The sequence below is a fragment of the Triticum urartu genome, chromosome 2A (assembly GCF_056163025.1).
Source record: "Triticum urartu cultivar PI428250 chromosome 2A, HENAU_Tu73, whole genome shotgun sequence".
Lineage (NCBI taxonomy): Eukaryota > Viridiplantae > Streptophyta > Magnoliopsida > Poales > Poaceae > Triticum > Triticum urartu.
In genome coordinates, this window is record NC_141874.1 from 275158442 (window position 1) to 275176890 (window position 18449).

At 45.0% G+C, this 18449-nt stretch overlaps 1 long non-coding RNA gene across 1 annotated transcript; it reads left to right on the top strand.

Moving 5' to 3' along the window:
* The first annotated feature begins 4753 nt into the window (after nt 1-4753).
* Nucleotides 4754-7541, top strand: LOC125537318 (uncharacterized). The gene is made up of 2 exons (XR_007295781.2): nt 4754-6885; nt 7026-7541. It is a non-coding gene; the product is annotated as an uncharacterized LOC125537318 (long non-coding RNA).
* The last annotated feature ends 10908 nt before the right edge of the window (nt 7542-18449 follow it).

The window sequence follows — 18449 nt, forward strand, 5'->3', positions numbered from 1 at the left end:
AAACATTCACCATAACAAATCTGTATGATATGAGAGTACATTGAATAATTAATCTAATGGTATTGATTTGCTATTATATATGCTAATATTTTTGTTTGTAAACTTTGTCAAATTTTACAAAACTTGACTTTGAACAATGCTAATACATGGACTTAAATAAAAATGGAGGGAGTACACATATGTTTTCTTAGTTTGTCATGGCATTAATTATTTGTTGTAATTGTGAAATAAATATATTAAGCTATTGATTTTGAATGTAATGGTTTAAACAATTCTATATTTAGAATCGTTGTTGAATTCCAAGATGAATATCAGGTCTATAGTACTTCACAATATGCTCAAACTCACATAATGCAACTCAAATGAAAATCTAAATGCTTTTCATAGTTATTAATTTGTTGGATGCAACAAAACCAACCATAACTCACAATGTGTGAATGAAACATAAAGAGTTTGTGAAGATGGAGTAATGGCGGGAGAGAGATGTGTGCGCTCAACACATAAGATAAACACCAAGTGGAAGAAAGAGACAAAGGATGGGAAAGATTGTATATATGTGGGCGAGCGAGCAGGAGAGAAATCTCACAAGAGAGAGAGAGGAAGTGTGCGAGAGAGGGATATATATATATATATATATATATATATATATATATATATATATATATATATGGTCACGCTATTCGTCACCCTGGTTTAGGAATAGTTATTCTTCACCCCCTCTCTATTTTGACATCAATGCACCGTATTTTTACGTTTCGTAAATTATGTCTTATTTCATACAAAAAAAGAGAACGTAAGAAAATATGTACTCGTCGTAAAAAATATTTTATGTTACATAAAATTACGAATATAAAAACATAGTGTAAAACATACATAAAATGTGATTTTTCTAGTCTTATAACATACATTTTTGTTTTTCTATACAAAATTTTACATATTGAATCAATATGCATGTAACTACTTATATTCTAAACGTTATTTATTTAAAAAGCGATCGTAAGATTACCTCGGGTGAAGAATAACTTATTTTGCACCCTGGGTGATAAATAGTAACACTATATATATATACATAAACACTATTCTGATCACGGGATCAGAATAATATTCTGATCACAACATGAACTTCTCGAGTAACGCGCTTGACCTTCCCCGAGTACTAGGTTGAACTTCAGCTAAAAGTTGTTCAAATGGGGCTTGCGATATACCGTTGGAAAGCTATGGACATCAGTATCATGACCCAAGTTAAATTTTTGGCAAAATGTAAGCGGTTTAAGAGCAGTTTTGAAAACCGTTTTTTCTTCATACAAAAAATGTGAATCGTATTTTCGATTGCATTATTAAACTGTTTATCGGAATGAGGCAAATAATATGGCGTTGGAAAGCTGCTGAAAAATCGCTCCTTCCACATGTTGAAAGTTTTCTCTAATTCCCTACGGTTAAAGAGTAATTCGGAAAATCATAGAATTTCGCAAATGGAACACCCGAGTTTGTATTTTTGATGCCATTTCTAAACGGCTAATCCAATTGAGGCCAATAATATGGCGTTGGAAAACTTATGAAAATGCGCTACTTTTTCATGTTAAAAGTTGTTTTCTAATTTTGAACGGTTTAAAAGTAATTTAGAAAACGGTACAAGTTCCACCGAGTTCGTATTTTCAAAATTTTTTACCGTACGTCAAAATGCAGCAAATAATATGGCGTTGGAAAGCTTGAAGAGATGCGAAACTTTTTTGTATATATTGTTTCTCCAATTCATTACAGTTTTATGTCAGTTTTGAAAATGGCTAAAAACGTATTTTTGCCGTAATTTCTACAAACTTTATCGGAATGGGGCAGATAATATACCGCTGAAAAGCTATGGAAAATTCAAAACTTTTTCATGTTGATGGTTTTCTGTGATTCCTTGCCGTTTTCAAGTAATTTCGAAAATGGCGAGATCGTTCGTTCTTCCTTTATCGCGGAACAGATTCTTCAAAAATGCACCGCGTGAAGAACCTGAACTTCTCGGCATGTCTACTTGAACTTCACTCTGTTTTTCACGTGCTTTTTTTGCCCGAAGCTCTCCATCCACTCACCGGAATTGAGCAAGTGATATACCGATGGAAAGCTGCTGTAAACACGCAACTTTCACGTGTTGATCGTTTTTTCATACTCGCGACAATTTTAAAAGTTTTTCATCTCAAATTCATTCACTATAGTAGTCGAACTTCGTGATGTTTTCACATTGAACTTCTCTGACCTATTTTCGTTTTTAATTTTCCCATCCATTTCGTTAGTGTTACACAAATGATATTCTCTTTGTACAAACCTCTCTCACAATATATTTTTTAACTTTCTCCGACCGAGGACTTGAATTTACACAAATGATATTCCTGTTGTTTTGAAGTAAATTAGAGAAATGACGAGATCATGATTTATGCCTTGATTGCGAATGGAAACGCACTGCATGAAGTAGTTGAACTTCTCGGGCATGTTTGTTTGACCCTCACTCTATTTTTGACATGTTGTTTTTTGCACTGCGTGAAGTAGTTGAACTTCTAGGCCATGTGTGTTTGAACTTCACTCTATTTCACTTTATTTGTATTTTTTATATGAAATACACACCATGTAGTACGTGAACTTCCCGTTGTTATCACTTTGAATTTCTCTCTGGTTTGAGAGAATTATTTTATAACACCAAAAACAACATATTTTAATTCATACTCGCGACGGTTCAAAATAATTTTTTGAATGCGTAAAAACATGTTTTTAACGGTATACATAAAACTTTTAAAGCATTCATCCAAATACAGCATATAATATACCATTGGAAAGCTTATGAATAGGAGCATCTTTTTCATGTAGAAAGACGTTACAAATTTTTGTCGTTTGAGAGGAGTTTTGAAAATGGCAAAAACAATGTTGTTTTTGCCTGTTTTTAACATGTAATTGAAGGTCGGATGTCTCGCAATAGAAATCTCGAACTGCACCGGAAGGAGCACGTGAACTTCTTGCAACAAACCTTATAGGCTCTTAGTTTTTTATTCGTTTTATTCTCATGTGAAACGCCTTTCGTGTACTAGTTGAACTTCTCGCTATTTTCACTTTGAACTTCTATCACATATTTTTTGTTCGTAATTTCCCACCCGTTCATCGGAGTTGCACAAATGATATACCGTGTTGATTACCTCTCTCACAAGAAGTTCTGAACTTTCCCGTGCCGAGCACCTGAACTTCTTGCAAGTAAATTTTTATACTTTAACTTTTTTATTCTATTTTTCTCATATGAAACACACACCATGCAGTACGTGAACTTCTCTCTGTTTCACTTTGGTAATGGAAAAAATCTAGGTTTTTTATAGACATCGAACCGCTCTAACTTTTTTATTTAAACTTCTTTGTGTGTTTTTTAGAAATGTGAAAATTAGAGTTTTTTTAGAAAGATCGAACTTCTTCGTTATTTCTAATAGAACTTATTGTTCTTATTATTTTGTAACCAGAAAAAACTAAATTTCAAATAAATATCAAACTGCTCTTCTTTTAAAAATTGAACTTCTTTGGTTTATTATTTATTAATGAGAAAAAACTGAGCTTCTAATATGCGTTCAACTACTTCCTTTTTTAAAATTGAACTTCATGGTTTTAGTCTTTAGTATCACGGAAAATCTAAGATTTTTATAAAAATCAAAGAACTTCATTTTTAAAATCCGTTATTGTTTATTGAACTTCTCGATTTTTTAGGTGAGCTCACTTTTTTCATATAGAAGTAGTGGCTTCGATTTTTTTAAACATAAAATGATTCATTTACTTTTATTGTTCTTCTCTTTTTTTTGTTTAGAGAATATGCAAATCATCATCAATGTGTGTGTGTTTGTGCACGCCATAAGAGCCGCTTTTCTGAACTATCGATGGTCTTTTTCTGGTGGCGGTTTTGTTTTCACGAGCTCTCCAATTTTTTAGAATGTATTTCTTTCAATTTGAAAAATTTAATTGCACCATTTTTACTATATATGAACTTACGCTTTTTTATATTTGAACTTCTCACAGGAAATTTAGAGAGAGAGTGGTTGAATTTTTTTTTTCTCATTTTAGTTGAAATTAAAGACAACAAAATCACTTAGCTAACAGTTTGGTTTTTTTATTTGTACGTCTTGCATGCATTTTTGTAAAATAGGACTTGGTTGGCAAACATATTTCATTATTTTTGTCCAAGTTTTCTACAGAACACCACAATCATCTGGCCAGAGCATGTAAGGTAATGTTTTTAACAAAGAAAAGTCATTCTTTTTCTATATATGAACGTCATGCAGTTTTGTATATGAACTTCCACGATTGTGTTTTTCCTGAACTTTTAAAGTTGTAAACATTAGAGCTTGCCCATATGCAGTTTTGCTAAGTAGGCGCAGAAGTGTGGAATAAAAAATACATAGGGACCAGCAACATTTGAAACTTCTTTTTTATTAGAAACGGTGAAATATCCATTCCAAAGTGGTCTCTTATTTTTCTACTATTGTGTTATTTTTTGTCTGAACTTCTTATGTTCTTCCCATCAATAGATTCGGATTTACTTGTACTTCTCTGAACCTTTCATCTACATCACTTTAAACTTCAGTCCTTCTTCAAACCGCAAAAGTTTTCCTGGTACACATATGTGACCTCCTCCTGTCTATTTACTTGAACTTCTTTTCAAGAAAAAAAATTCTGGCGTCAAGTTTCTTAACATATAAAATGAAAGACAAACAAACTCATTAGCAAAAACAAATGGCGGACAGAACATTGTTCCCACGTTATCCACGTACGTACACAAGTAGCTGCATTTTCTTTGATATAATTTTTCAGATACAAGCACACAAAAACCATCAAAGCAACATACTCTTTGACTATTTTTCTACTGAGAAGCTATACTGATGCATTCTTTTTTCCATTTTCTTTGAGTCTTCAAATTTGTGCCTACAAGATACATGGATTGAACTGACGGGATTAGAGTCTAAGAACAAAATGAAAGTTGCAGCACGCTCCAACATCATGAGCAGAAGAACCAGGGGAGCTCGTCGTGCGTTGGAAGTGCGTCCTCCAGTTGCCGAAGTAATGAGCATAACATGAATTTTCTAATGGGGTGAAACACTGATACAGCTGAACTTCAGACACTGTCTACCCCGCACTGCCGTCGGCCCGTCACGGTGAAGAGAGAAGGGGGGTGGTGCGCGGTCGATGCACCGACGAAGCAGAGGGCAGGTCACATCAGATAGGAGGGCAGGCCGCACTGGAGCGAAGGGAAGGTCGCACACCGAAGCGATGAACCTCTCTCACACAGAGGCGGACACCAGGGAAAGCCACGAACAACGGCATGCCCTCTGCTATGGAGGGCGGAGGTAGTTTGTGTCGCCGGATGGTAGACGGGGAGGCGCCCGAGGCCGGGGCAGAGCAGCGAGGAGGAACGTGTGGCAGAGGGTCGTCGTCGGAGGAGGAACTGGGCGATGTTGGGGCTGCCTAGGTGGCAGGGGAGGTGCAGCGGGGTCGAGCGCCCCGGCAGGCGATGGCGGGGACGCGCACCGGCATGTGGTGGTGGCAAGCAGCGGCGGGGTCGAGCGCCCCGGCAGGCGACGACGGGGTTGCGCGCCGGCGCGTGGTGGCACAGGTAGCGGCGGGGCCACGCGCCGGCGCCGCGCGCCGGCGCTTGGTGGCGGCGGCCGACGGTGGGATCGGTCCAGAGCGGATCCGGGGAAGGAGGCGACCTGGTGGCCGGATCCGGGGCCGGAGGCGACGGCCGGTTTCAGGGGCGGAGGCGGCGACTGGTTCCGGGGGACGGTGCCGGTGGTTGAGTGTCGGAGAAGGTGGATTCGAGGGTGGGACTGTGCGCGTAGGAAGTAGGTGGGCTGGGTGTTTTTTGTTTCCTTCATCGCTGCAAGTTTGGGAGTTCCGCCACATCCTCGCGCGCCCTATATAGAGCCCATCGTGATCCAAATAGTTATTCTAATCCTGAGATTAGAATAGTGCTATTCTCTCTCTCTCTCTATATATATATATGTATATGTATATATATAGGATGGATTTATTATAATAACATCCCTTAAGACCTTATTTTGATAACAGTAACTCTTATTCTGATTACACCATCGAGCTGACCCGTATAGAAACTAACCCCGCAGAACAACCGAACCGAACTGCACCGAACACAAAAAAAACCCCACACCCCACCTTATCCTCCCACTCTCCCCACGACCCCAGCCAGCCACCTCTCTCCCCGCGCCAGCCCACCTCCCTCCGCACCTTCTCCGATGCGACGCGCCCCTGCCCTCCCCACCTTCTCCGGCGACGCCGCCCACCACCACCTCCCTCCCCGCGCCGCGCCCCACCTCCCTGCCCACCTTCTATGGCGTGGCGCGCCCCTACCGCCTCCCTCCCCCGTCCCCATCCCGGATCCCTCCTCTCACGCCGCCTCTGGATGCGAGCCACCGCCACCAATGGCCAACGCCCCCTTCGGCAATAGGGCCAGCCCTACCGCCGCCAAACCCCATGGCCTCGCCGCCCTCACCCCCAGGGCCGACCACGCCCCCGCCAAGCAACCACCGGATCCAGGGGGATCCGGTTCCACCTCCCTCGTCTGCCCCCTGCCCCCTGGGTAGCTACCCCTGATGAGCAGGACAACGGCCGGCGTCGGCGGCCCCAACCCCGCCCCACCCAGCCGCGAATACGACCCCGCCCCGTGACGCCGACCTCGACGGCCCCGGCCTCCCGCGCCGCCCTGCGACGGCCAGCCTCCAAGGCCCCGGCCCCTGCGCCGCCCGGCCCCGGCCCTGGCCGCTGACGTCCGCCGCCCTCCCTGATCCCATCCGACAAGTTCCGCTGCCTCCCCTCCCCTCCGACGAGCTCTCCTGTGTCCCCTCCCCTCATGTGAGCTGCGTGGTATGTTATTTGAGAAAAGGCCCAAACCTCAATTCGTTTGGTTGTTGCTACAGTTCACCTTTTTGATTTTTGATAGGGAAAATTAAGCACACAACAGTTTACTATTCGTGTTCTTGATTCAGTTTTCCATTTTTTTGCAGGAGAGGAAAACATCAAAAATGAGAAAAAAGTGTGTTGCGCTCCTGATGCAATTTGACAGCTCACGAGAGCAGTACACAACACCAGCATCATGTTTGAGGAAAGTTCTTTCTTGTTGCAGATTATGGATGAGCATCTGCCATGCGGTTTCAGTGCGGATGAGGTTTCGGAGTGGTCCACTAATTTTTTGCTTGCAGTGTAGTGTGGTGAAATTATACTCGTCCTCCCCCTTCATCCTCACCACTTTATACTTAGTCATGCAGTGCACTCCTAAAAGTGGTGCAGTACTCGCAAAATTGTCGTTAGTTTTATACTTAGTCATGCAGTGCACTAGCAAAAAGTGGTGCTGTACTCGCAAAATTAGTTTGTTTCTCCTCACCGACGACAATGGTGCAGCGCTTTAGTCCAAAACAGTGGGAGCACACAACCAACGTTTACTCTAGAAAGCAGTACACTTAGGTACTGTGAGCAGTTGTGCAAAACAAAAAAGGAATCGATTGTTTGTATTTTGGTTTTGAGACCTGTTGAGTAAGCTCCGGCAACCTATTTATCACTAATGTTAAAAGATAGATGCAGTTTGATGTAAACCCTCATGTGGTTTACTTTGTGAAGAAAACAGGATAATAAAAACTCCTGAGAAGTTCACATCCCCTTCTAAAAATGCAATTTATTTTAAACAAAAAATATTAAAATCTAATTATGTTTTGAACCAAAAATTCTAAAAAAGAACCAATGTAGTTAGCTTGCCCCTACCCTGGAGTTCACTTGCTCATTCCATGTAGTTTGGAGTCCAGCATGCAGTTTGGGCCATGTGGACATGCAGTGCAGAATGGTATTTTTCCCGTGTTTGAAGATTTTATGCATAAAAGCTATATGGACTCGTTTGAAAATTGTTTACAAAGGAAGTTCATTTCGAATTGTGTCGCGGCTCATTTCCCTTGACCATGCGGTTCGCTTCTTCGCACGTGTACAGCTCGCCAATGTGGAAACCCAAAACTCCAAATAGAAAAAAGAAAGAAGGAAATGAGGTGCAAAGATGTGTTAAATGAAAAAGGGTAGAGAAACGACAAAAAAAGTAGTGTCGTTCACTTGACCATTTGATGCAGTGCGGTTTTCTAAACTGAAGCAGTGCGGTCGAGTGTCTGATTTGTTCATCTTGTAAGTGACCATTTGATGCAGTGCGGTTTTCTAACTGAAGCAGTGCGGTCGGGTGTCTGATGTTGTTCATCTTGTAAGTGCGAAAGAAAAAATGTTACCGAAACGACAAATAGAGTAATGCGGTTTCCTTCTCCATACTTTTGGGATTCACTTACGCCCGATGTGGAGTCCCGTCCACTTCCTCACATGAGAAAATTTACGTGTAAAATAAAAGAAATCAAGCAGTTCAGTTGCCCATCTGACGGCATGCGGTTTCCTATTTGAAGCAGTGTGTTCTTCTGTCCGATTCAGTACACAAGTCGATTTGGGTGTCGCCAAAAACAGAGTTTCCGCATTTTGATTAAATTGAAACTGCTCTTAAACCGTAAGAAATTAGAGAGTGGGTTCTACATGAAAAAGCTGCATCTCGTCGATATCTTTCCAATGGTGTAGAATTTTGATCATTCCGACCAGCGGTTTGTAAAAATTTCGCGAAAAACGGCCGCTGCCACATGTCGTCCGCCGCACAGTTTTCAAAATTAACTTAAAACCGTAAGGAATCTTAAAAACATTTCAACATATGAAAGTTGCGCCTCGTCCGTAGCTTTCCAACGGCGTGTCACACGCCTCGTTTCGACAAACGATTCAAAAACTGAATTGAAAACAGTACCAAAAATTACAAAAATTTCAAAAAAACAGAATTCCGCGATTTAATAAATTTGAAACTGCTCTTAAACCATAACAAAATAGAGAAAACAATAGTTATGAAAAAGATGCGCCTCGACGATATCTATCCAACGGCGTATCATTTGCTTCATTCCGACAAGCGGTTTAGAAAAAAAAATGCGAAAAACGCTCGCTGGCAACATCATTTTCAAAACCGCTCTTAAACTGCGGGGAATCTCGAAAAGTGTTCAACATGGCGAAGTTACGCCTAATCCGTAGCTTTCCAACGGTATATTACACGCCTCGTTCCGATAAACGGTTAAAAAATTAGAGTGTAAATAGTACCAAAAAAACACTACGCGCAGTTTTTTCCGACGCGAAGTTCACTAGTCTTTGTAATGTAGTGCTCTTGCTAAAGGAAGTGCAGTGCCCTCATGTTAAGCATGCAATGCGGAAGTGTTATCAGAATAACTATTCTGATAATATTATCAGAATAGACGGACTATATATATACACGGAGGAATAAGTTAGGTCTGTGAGAAAGATGGAGACATGTAATATAAGGAGTGAGATACGTGTGCATCGGGATTTTGTACATGTGGAAGGCGAAGTGACAAAAGGTTTGATGAGAGTGATCAAAAGAACATGGACTAGAGAGGAATATTGTGGGCCAAGGGATTGATAATTTTTGGTTGGAGGGAGGGAGAGGGGGGGAGAGAGAAGGGGGGAAGGAGTTACTCAGCCATCGTCACGTCATCCAGCTTCAAAATGCCCCCAGTCTCTAGTGCGGTCTGGTCGTCGTCTTTGTTCTTCCCACTGTCCTCCTTGAAGATCGAGGTGGTGTGCATGTGGGGGTGCAGATAAGCACAAGCGACAGTGGTCGCTATATAACCTTAGATTGGGATGGATAGTGTGCTTGGGGGGACTGTGTGTGTCAAATATTGGGAGAAATGAAACCTATGGAGAGAATGTGTGTGCATAGTGAGCATGCGAGAGAGGCTAATGGTGCGAGACAAATACATCGTGTGTGTGTGTCAATGTTTAAGCAATATAGAGAGATCATGTGCGGAATCCAAAGAGAGGACTATGGGGAGTGTGTTTGCGAGGGAAAGAGACATAGCGAAAGATAAATGTGTGTGTGTGTGGTACATGGTGTGTATGTGACGGAGATGTACATGCATGGTAAATAGGGTTTTCATGAAGTGATTGTGTGTGTGAGATAGAGAGCGATGTATGGGCCTTGAGGCAAGCATGGGCTGGGTGAGGGTGTCAAAATGTGTGCGTCGATGCATGTATTACATGCGATTGTGCGAGGGACGGTCGAATCGATAGAGATGGTTGTTGTGTTACGGATGCTCCTCTCTCTCATGCACACACAAAAAACACAAGTAGAAGACTGTTCTCTCATGTATACACAACATCTCGGCATATCTTTATGTCTCACTCATACATGATCATTTGCACATTCACACATCTCTATGACTATCACATGCACACCGTCTCCACATTGGCCTTCAGCCACAACATACATATAGAACATGCACCCGTTCTCTCTCCATTACACACACAGAATCTCTATTAAAAAAATTGTAGGGGACACCTAAAATGTCCAAATCCAAGTAATCATGAACTCAAGATAAATTCAAATATATGGAAATATTGTAGCGTAAAGAACTTTTCCCGCAAAAAAGTAGAGTAATATTCGGGGATTGTTTTCACACACACAAAAAGGGTTGGGGGATGTCCTTCCAGCGCGACACAGTGACACACCTTTCGGTCGACCGCGCAGCCATGTGCACGCACTTGCACAAGATTCAGTATCGATGTTGTGCTAACTAATGTGGTATAAGCGCGGGCGCGATGCATGCGCTTGCACAGGATTACGTGTACTAGTATGGTGTTCTTTCAAGTTTGTCCAACCCTATAAGGGCATCTCCAATGGTCATGTGATCACCTTTGTAAATCTGCCATGTAGACTCTTTTGATTAGGTGGTGTAGAATATAAGGAGAGGGAGAATGGGATCGTATGATCCTCAACCCATGATCTGGGCACAACCTCCGAGGTAATTACATTCATTTCCATGGGCCCTAGCTGAACCTGGTGTGAGCTGCAGCAGTTGAGGTAGTCCTGGACAAAGGGGTCCTCGGGCGTTCGGCATGTTATCCATGGGCCGGACTGATGGGTTGTGAAGATCAAAGACCATACTCGTGTCCGAATTGGAATCTACTTGGCGTGGAAGGCAAGCTTGGCGACCGAAGATTCCTTCTTATGTAACCGACTGCATGTAAACCCTAGATCCCCTCGGTGTCTATATAAACCGTAGGGGTAGTCCGGAAAGGACAACACATATACTCCTTACCATACCCACATAGGCTAGACTTCTAGGGTTTAGCCATTACGATCTCGTGGTAGATCAACTCTTGTAATACTCATATTCATCAAGATCAATCAAGAAGGAAGTAGGGTATTACCTCCATAGAGAGGGACCGAACCTGGGTAAACATCGTGTCCCCCGTCTCCTGTTACCATCGATCCTAGACGCATAGTTCGGGACCCCCTACCCGAGATCCGCCGGTTTTGACACCGACATTGGTGCTTTCATTGAGAGTTCCACTGTGCCGTCGGTAGAAGGCTCGATGGCCCCTTCGATCATCAGTAATGACGTTGTCCATGGAGAAACCTTCCTCCCCGGACAGATCTTCATATTCGGTGGCTTTGTACTGCGGGCCAACTCGTTTGGCCATCTGCAGCAGATCGACAGCTACGCCTCTGGCCATCAGGCCAGATTCGGAAGCTTGAATTACGTCGCAGACATCCGGGGAGATTTGATCTTCGACGGATTCAAGACCGCGGCAACCGCTCCCCATTGCCTCGATGAACATGGCTTAAACCTGTCATCGGGCCGCATCTAGGAGATAGCTCCTATAGCAGCTCTGGCCTTAAATCCGGAGCAGATCAAGTCACCCGAAGATGGGAAGCTCGACCCCATAAGAGGGGCTACCAATTTCGCGGCGCTGGAGCCGCACGCAGATTCCATTTCATAAGGTATCCGCATCAACGGAACCTTGGACTCGCCTCCGACGTCGAACTCCGAACCCTACGACCCCGCGTATACCGAACTCGATCGATTATCGGTCTTCAAGTTCAGCATCGCAGATGTCTTCCAATACTCGCCCATGGGTGACATACTAAACTCGCTAAAAAACCTATCCTTGGCAAACGACCCGTCGCCGAACTATGTTCGGTTCGAACTTTCAGCGGACGATGGAGAATTTTGTTTCCCACCCAGCACCCACTTCGTAGCCACTATTGAAAACCTAACCAACACGCCCGCCCCCCCGCCCCGAAGACATCGACAGTGTGGACGACGATGAGGGGCAAGGCCAGAGCTTACTACCCGCTCGACACAGGATGACCACTTCCTGGTATGACGTGTGTATGATAGACACACCTTACGGTGCTCTCAACGATGACAAAGAGGATTCGGTCGAGAATAAACCACCTGGCACACAGCCCGGACACCGGCGCCTTGGGTCACATCGCCCAAGAGAAAACACTGCTAGCACCAGAGAAGACGATACTCCGGACAACAAAGACCCTGTTGAGATAGAATCCAAGCAGGAGGAACAGGAAGACAAGCAAGATAGCTCTGATGAACAGACCACATATGGGGACTCGGAGGACAGCAATTATCTCCCACTCTCCGAGGAAGAGGAGATCCTCAGCAATGAGGATTTATCATTCCCAAGGAACCTCTCGAGCAGGAGTGCTTTAAACGTCGGCTTATAGCCACTACAAGGAGCCTAAGAAAGAAGCAGTTGTAGCTTCAAGCAAGCCAAGATTCGCTGAATGATAGATGAACCGAGGTCTTGGCCGCCGATACGGCCTTAGCAGCCCAGTCAAAAGCCACCCCAAGAATAGGTGGCTCCCTCAACACGATGGCAGAGCGATGGAACCCATACCACCATCGAACAATGCGGCGGACCTACCACAATTCGGTCCAGACAAAGCAGCAGCCCAAGTAGAGCATCATACCAACCCATCCGACCGTCAAAACAAAACAGCTTGGGGGAATACCCACGATATAAACCAAGACACGGAAGGTAGAGCAGGACGCAGAAGATCGATGTACAAATCACGAAGATATACCCCGACCGACGATTATGGTCGCCTATTCGGATGCTATAAAGCCAACCATGCCCGGTCCGAGCACCGTAAACGAAGCCCACCGGAGGTGCTTCATAGTGTGGCCCAACATAGAGGAGCCGCACACCCTATGTTCTTCACTAACGAAGTAATGGAGCATGAATTTCCAGACGGGTTTAAACCCATTAACATCGAATCATACGATGGAACAACAGATCCCGCGGTATGGATCGAGGATTACCTCCTCCATTTTCACATGGCCCGCGGAGACGACCTCCACGCCATTAAATACTTACCTCTCAAGCTTAAAGGGCCTGCTCGATACTGGCTAAACAGTTTGCCAGAAAATTCTATTGGCATCTGGGAAGATTTGGAAGACGCCTTTCGAGACAACTTCCAAGGAACATATGTCCGGCCATTATATGCCGATGACTTAAGTCACATTGTCCAGGAGCCCGGCGAGTCAGCCAGGGAGCTCTGGACCAGGTTCTTAGTCAAAAAGAACCAAGTTGTCGACTGTCCGGATGCAGAAGCCCTTGCAGCCTTCAGACATAGCTTCCGGGATGAATGGCTAGCGCGTCACCTCGGCCAGGAGGGACCCAAATCCATGGCAGCCCTTACCGCTCTAATGACTCGCTTCTACACGGGAGAAGACAACTGGCTTGCTCGTAAAAGAAACGACGCCAGCGGCCCAAGCACTTCCAAAATCCGAGATGGCAACGGCAAGCCACGACGAACCGAACACAACAGTCACAGTAATATACGCGACATAGTGGTGAACGCCGGATTTCACAATCCGAAGCCCGGTCAACGGAAGAAGCCACTAAAGGAAAACCAGGCTGGACCATCCGCCCTTGACAGGATATTGGACCGACCTTGTCAGATTCACGGTCACCCTGATGGGCCAGCTAATCATACTAACCGAAACTATTGGGTCTTCAAGCAGGCAGGCAAGCTTAACGCTGATAACAAGGGGAGGAGGCCGCCAGGCGTTAAAGACGACGGATCGGCTCGCCAGCAGAACGCCAGGGGCTAGAAACAATTTCCCTTCGACGTTCGACCACTTTAGGAACGCGGATAGCAGTTCATCTTCCGCCACCCACATACTGTACTGGCAAAATTTGCACCACGTGCACATCATTATGCACTCAAGATACCATGGGCATCGGCAGAAGCACAATACGGACAACCCTACAAGCATTCCCGTAACGTTTTTTTATCCGTTTACCTTATTTTTCTGTATCATCCCTAAATAACAGGTGACCAGCTGGACAGCATCTACAACGGACTCTATCGGAGTTGGAATCTGTATGCTCACCTAAGGGGCTACTTCCATTAAGGACTCCCCTCACCGAGGATGAGCGACACGGACGTGCGACAGGAGGTCCAAAATAACTTTTTTTGGACCACACTCTTTATTCCGAGCCTGTACTATGCCCTCTTTCCTCTGATCCCGACCCCGAGCATGTCAAATAGCCGGGTCCGTGGTTTCTCTCTTTTTATTATATATATACATAAATTTATCATTGGCACATCGCTCCATTCTCAGTAAGTCTCATCTGAACCGATCTTTCATACTCTTTCAACAATAAGTACGGCCTTAATGGCTGCTCTGCAGATGCACCTCAGCATACCCTGCCAAGGGCTCGGCATGGGAATGAATGAGCTACCAGTAAAAGTCCGAATAGCTCTATAGCGTACTTTGGCATCGCAAGTTTGGCCTTATATGCATCAGCTCCGAATCATTGTCTTGGGTCAATAGTTGGGTTGCCCGGCTCTTGTGTTTGCTACCCTACGTTCCGCTCGGTCGACTAGGGTAGTAAAGGGAGAACTACTGCGATTGTGCCCTGGCCTAAACTAGATGAGCACCTCAATAGAGAAAGCCGAAAACTGACTATCATGATGCGGCGAGAGTTGGTCAACCACTTGACGACTTATTAGAATCTTTAGCGATTCTCCATGTAACACGAGGGATCTTTTTCAGATCATATATGCAAGGCACCACACGCCGCATACACACCAGGGGCTATATCATAGCCCCACCATAAAACTCCTATGGTTAAGTGAAAGTGTTAACACCTTATAGTCCGATTGCCTGGTTTGCCGCATTATCACCTCCTTCATGGACCAAGACCTTGGATAAAGAGTGATGAAATACTTTTCTGAACACCCCCGTACTCCCTACGAGGGGGTTGAAGCCGACGACTGGAAAACTTTCAGATTATATTAAAACGACCGCACAGGAGGAATTCAAGCTTTTCGAGCAAAACATAAATAGATTAACTATAAAATTGTCTTTTACAATCATCATACACCTCACTCAAACATTATGTTTTTTGAGCATTGACCCTCTATCAAGCGGGCGGCCTCCAGGACGTCTTCAAAAATAACGCTCCGGTTCCGGACGGTCCTTGCCTTCAGGCGGACCCTTCATTGTGACGTCGATGGCCTTCATCTTTCCCCAGAATGTCCTGACTCGGGCAAGGGCCATCCGTGCACCTTCAATGCACGCCGATCGCTTGGCAGCATTGATTCACGGCACCACATCGACAAGCTTCTGCACCAAACCGAGATAGCTACTCGGCGCAGGCTCAGTTGGCCACAGCCGGATAATAACATCCTTCATGGCAGCGCCAGATACCCTATGAAGTTTGGCCCATTGGGACATCCATTCATTGCGCAGCGGCGGGCGCTTCGACACACCGAAATGTGACCAAAAAAGCTTCTCCGTTGCATATCCAGCTCGCGCTTGGTAATATCATGATGCATCAGAAGAACTCTTCGGCAAGTCCAAATACTCGTCCGGAGAACTCCACACTTGGTTCTGCTAAGCATAGTCCGGGTCGCCGAACTTAGTCTGCAGCAGAAAAGGCTTTCCAGCCACTATCTCTTTCGCCTGCCGAACCTCCTCACGGAGTGCTCTAGACTCTGATCGCGCTTCTCTTGCCTCATGTCGGGCCTTGTCCAGTTCAGCCGTTAAGGCTTTATTCTTCTTCTCAAGAAATTCACAGCGGCCAGTAGCATTCTCCAAAGTGAGTGTCATCATGGATACCTTCTCCTCACCCTGGCATCGCGCAGCTTGTTCGGCCTTCAGTTCAACCAATGCTCCTTCAGCAGCAGCATCACTAAACTGGGCCCGCTCCTTGGCCCGGATTAGCTCCGCCCGAAGAGCCTCCACGGCGGCAGCACCATCTGCATTTCATGCACATTTCATATAAAGCTCTTTCCCGTGTCAAGCACACTGGTGTAAACAATGCTCGAAATACATACCTTGCGAGTCGTCAAGACGCCTGTTAATCAATGCAATGTCATTGTCGGTGTCAAAACCGGCGGATCTCGGGTAGGGGGTCCCAAACTGTGCATCTAGGATCGATGGTAACAGGAGGCAGGGGACACGAGGTTTACCCAGGTTCGGGCCCTCTTGATGTAGGTAATACCCTACGTCCTGCTTGATTGATATTGATTATATGAGTATTACAAGAGTTGATCTACCACGAGATCGGAGAGGCTAAACCCTAGAAGCTAGCCTATGGTATGATTGTTGTATAATCGACTAGCCTAGCCTCGGTTTATATAATGCACCAGAGGCCTAGGATAACAAGAGTCCTAGCCGAATACGCCGGTGGAGAAGAGTCCTTGTCTTGATCACCAAGTCTTGTGGAATCTTCCATGTATGCGGCAACTGTCCAAACTGGCCCATGAGTATACGGCCACGGGGGTCCTCGGCCCAATCTAATAGATTGGGAGATGACGTGGTGAGTACCCCCTTGTCCAGGACACCGTCAGTAGCCCCCTGAACCGGTCTTCAAGTTAGGGACGCTCCTCGATTTTTCCGAACTGTTCTTCATCTTTGGTCGTCGGTCTTGAAAACTGGTTCAACAAATCTTCTCATCTTCGATCTTGAGGATCGCCGAAATGCATTCGATGAGTTTACACGTCGGGTATCCGAGGAGCCCCTTTAAGTTTCCGGCCTTTATCAATGCCTTGTTATTTTTATGCCACACCTCGGGTTTGAAGTTGTTCCCGGGAGGCAGTGTCCTCTTGCGTCTGAGCTCTAACGCCGGACTGCATTCGAGGTATCTTTTGCAGCCGATCTCCAACGCCGAAATGTATCCGAGCTCCAACGCCGGACTGTGTCCAAGCTCCAACGCCGGACTATATCCAAGATGTCATAGATCATCTTGGTCCAAAAAAGTTGAAGGAGTTTAGCCGAGCTTAATGCCGGAAATGCACTCTATGGAGCCAGCCACTAGCGCCCGAGCTTTATGCCGGACTGCTTCCGAGGTGGCGCACCACCCCGACTGTGGGCCGATTTTTTGTCAATATTTTTTATTAGTGCAATTTATTCTCTGCCGAGATATATAGCCAGTAGCCCTCAAGGTGTGTATCGGTCTAAAACCCGAGATGCACCTGAAGGATGATGTAAGACCGCTGATACCAGTAGCCACTGAGACTCAGGTTGATTTGCAAAATCGGTCTGAGGATCAAGTCCTAGCTCGACAGAATACTTCGGGACACTAAAAGCGGCATGCTCGGTCCTCGAGACTCAGGTTGGGTGTGGCCGACCAACCTGAGGATCAAAATCTCCTCGGAAACTATATTGCACATAAAATTTTCTGCATTGGACAGGCAGTGTAGTAGCCCCCGAGACACTGATCGGGTGGCAACACCAGATCAGGGGATAGATGTGCCCCTTTAATATTTGTAAATAATAAGCCCGAAGCCCAGTAGCCCCCGAGCCTTAATGCGGGCACGGGTGGCCGAATTAAGGATCGATATCCATAGTAAAATCACAAATTATGTGTAATGACTCTATGTATCCAAGTACTTTACGTCATTAATGCTTGGATCCGCATTGTACAAAACTTTGTTGACCGACCATGGGCTTCCACCTCCTCGGCCAGTAGCCGAGGAGTGTTTGTCCTACTTTATAAAGCCTTTATGAGGGCAAAGATTTACGACAAACAAGGCAATCTGGCCATACGGTTTTATAAACAAAGGTACACAGAGAGATATGCTATATTACTGTTTAACATAAGAAATGTCTTCCAAAGTAAATAGTCCCGCTATCGGTTCCTTTCTTTGGGTTGTCATGCTAAGCATGATGATGAAACCTTAGCTCTAATGTAAGAGCAAAATATTGAGGATTTAGTTTGGGAGGCCAGTTACTAGCCCCCGGTAGTGTTCGGCGACAGTCGAGGTCAAGCCATAAACACTTCGACCATTGTTATGAATGACCCATCATTTAACACCGTCATCGGATCGCTGACCAGTTTACGCTTATTGTGACAGTCAGTTTTCGGCTTTCTCCACTAAGGTGCTTAACCATGTGAGCTGGAAGCACAATCATAGTGGTTCTCCCTTTGCACACTTAGCCGAACAAAGCGGAACGTAGGAGGCAAGCGCAGGAGCCGGGCAACCCAACTATTGACTGAAGACACAATTCGAAACCAATGCATATATAGTGAGATCCGAG